Below are 3,320 nucleotides of genomic sequence, written 5' to 3'. Positions count from 1 at the left end.
TGGACCTTACTGAGACCTATAGCCTGGGTAGCTCTGAGGAACAGCTCCAAAGCAGTAAGGGAGGAGCCAGGATATATAGATGTTTTTAAGCAAAAGCTTAAAAAAAAAAAAAAAAAAAAGCCACGCAGTCAAACATCAAAAGATTACTGCCAGTCATAAAAAACTGATGTCTCAAGTTAATGATTTTAGAGCTTTTCTGTATATGGGAAGATGCAAGAGTCTGGGCTCACTGAAATTATTCCTTAGACACCTATCTTAACCAGATAGGGCTAGTATCCAAAGTGCAGAGTGCTTTCTGTTTTTCTCCATCCTGAATTTCCCTAAGGGCGCACCTTAGGGGGAGGGGCAGCTTGGTTCTTGTAGAACTGGAATGACAGGCAGCATTGCCTTTCCACAAGACAAGTCTAATTAAACCTCGGCTATACAAAAAAAAAAAAAAAAAAAAAAAAAGACAATATATAATCATAAAGTGGATACAGTAAAAACAATGGATTATAATAAATTAGGAGAGGGATTTGATAGGTGTTAAACCAGTCTAAGATTCTTGTATTATTTAGAGAAGGGTAAAGATATTAATTCTCTTTAGACTTTAAAAATTTCACTACGCATGGGGACATTTCACCCGAATTGAGGGAAGATTTTTGAATAAAGATGGAGAACTATACACGTGCATTTGCCTCTATTCCTCCCAAAGAAAAATCTCATTAAAATTACAGTAAACGGGGGTAGGGGAGGGGGGCGAGTGGAGGGTATAGCTCAGTGGTAAAGCACATGCTTAGTGAGGTTCAGTGCCCAATACCTCCATTAAAAAAAAAAAAAAACTGCATTCATATCAACAACTTGCTTGTGAGAAAAAAAAATTACTGTAAATGGATTTTTTCAAGGGGCCTCCATCCAGGTACAAGGACAAAGATAACAGGACAGAAGAAAACAATACCAAATTTTTTAAATCACAGCAATATTTTTTTCAAACCAGCTCCTAGAGTAATGGAAATAAAAGCAAAAATAAACAAATGGGATCTAATTAAACTTAAAAGCTTTTGCACAGCTAAGGATACCATCAACAAAACGAAAAGACAAGCTACAGAATGGGAGAAGATATTTGCAAATGATGCAACCAACAAGGGACTAATTTCCAAAATATACAAATAGTTCATTTGGCTTAATATCAGAAAACAAACAACCCAATCAAAAAATGGGCAGAAGACCTAAATAGATATCTCTCCAAAGAAGACATCCAGATGGCCAATAGGCACATGAAAAGATGCTTAACACTGATAATTATCAAAGAAATGCAAATCGAAACTACAATGAGATATCACCTTATACCAGTCAGAATGGCCATCATTAAAAAGTCGACAAAGGACAAATATTGGAGAGTGTGTGGAGAAAAAGGAACCCTCCTACACTGTTGGTGGGAATGTAAATTGGTATAGACACTATGAAGGACAATATGGAGGGTCCTTAAAAAACTAAAAATAGACTTAACCATATGATCCAGCAATCCCACTCCTGGGCATATATCCAGAGGAAACTTTAATTCTAAAATATACATACACCTCAGTGTTCACAGCAGCATTATTTACAATAGCCAAGACATGGAAACAACCTAAATGTCCATTGATAGATGACTGGATAAAGAAGATGTGGCATATATATATATATATATATATATATGTGTATATATATATATATATATATATATACACACACACACACACATATGTACACACATACACACAATGGAATACTACTCAGCCATTAAAAATTAAAAATGCCATTTGCAGCAAAATGGATGGACCTGAAGATTGTCATTCTAAGTGAAGTAAGCCAGAAAGAAAAATACCATATATTACTTATATGTGGAATATAAAAAAAAGGACACAAATGAACTTATCTATAAAACAGAAAGAGACTTGCAGACATAGAGAACAAACTTATGGTTAATAGGGGTAAAGAGGGTGGGAAGAGATAAATTGGGAATCCGAAATTTGTACCCCTTGGAGAGTGATGGAAATGTTAGCTATCTTGATTGTGATGGTGGTTTCATTGGTATATAAATCTATCAAAATTCATCAAATTGTACATCTGAAATATGTGTAGTTTGCTGTATAGGAATCATACCACAATAAAGATGTTAAAAAAAAGAAAAACACAAATTTTTGGAAACTGAAAAGCAGATGTATAAAGCTTAAAGACTGAAAGAACTCAAGAAAGTTGAATTCTAAGCCAGCAGTGGTTCAAAGGAAGCTTCACAGAGTTTCAGGATTTGGTCACCTAAGGCACATTTGAGAGTGGGATAAAGGTGACACCAAAAACAGGGTGATTGTTTCAGAGTTACTGAAAAAATAAAATAAAAATTAAACACCAAGATCCCACTTTTGCCCTTCTGTAAGCTGGCATAAGACTGAGTGGGTAAAAAGAGGTTCTTTGGACAGGGCAAGAGGAAAGCAACTGGAAGAAACAGGTATTACTCTTAAACATTAAAAAAAGGCCATCGATAAAATTCTGAATTTCACTCTGTATAAATGTATCACTTTTATGTGTTCATTTTGGAATCTGCATTATTAGGAATTTGAAAAAAAATTCTGGGTCTCTGGCTAAGGGTTGATTTATAAATATTACACACATGATATAAAACTAAAAATATATATATTTATAAGTCCATTTGCTTAGGGGTAAACAGATGACTTGGATGGTATTAATTCATAAAACCGATGTTCTTAGTGATGGTGCTAAGGGGAGGCTGCCCCAGGATGTGCCTCTTCTGGCATTAGGGTAATTTTGAGCTGAAAACAATCAAGACCCAAAAGACTCAGAAAAAACCTTTGAGCTTCCTCTTACTGCCTAACAGAATTTAAGATAGGTTTGTCCTAGGAAGAAGCTATCACTTGCGGGGTGTGTAAAGTATTAGGTGTGGTGGACAGGGAAGAACTTAGCAAAGCCCATTTAATCAAAGTCCTCTCTGTGTCCCATTGTCTTTGGATGGCCCAGCAGCAAACATTTGTTTACCAAACATTAACTCTTTTTATCTTCCTGCAAATTACCTTACTTCCCTTGAAGCCTCAGACCCCCACCTCCAGTATATATACATACACCTCACCTTGCCTTGCTGTCTTTGGGATTCTTCATTCCCATGAGACTTCCCTGTGTGCCCATAATACATTTGATTTTCTCCTCTTAATCTGCCTTACGTCATTTTAATTGCCAGACAAAAGAACTAAGAAGGGAAAGAAGGGAAATTTCCCCTCCCCAACATTGGTAAGGGAAGCAGAACAGTGAGAAACCTTCACTTCTTATTAAGAACAGCATTATCATTC

This window comes from Camelus bactrianus, chromosome 1 (genome assembly GCF_048773025.1).
Source record: "Camelus bactrianus isolate YW-2024 breed Bactrian camel chromosome 1, ASM4877302v1, whole genome shotgun sequence".
In the NCBI taxonomy this organism is placed as follows: domain Eukaryota; kingdom Metazoa; phylum Chordata; class Mammalia; order Artiodactyla; family Camelidae; genus Camelus; species Camelus bactrianus.
The sequence above is the reverse complement of the archived record's forward strand: the minus strand, read 5'-3'. Positions refer to the sequence as shown.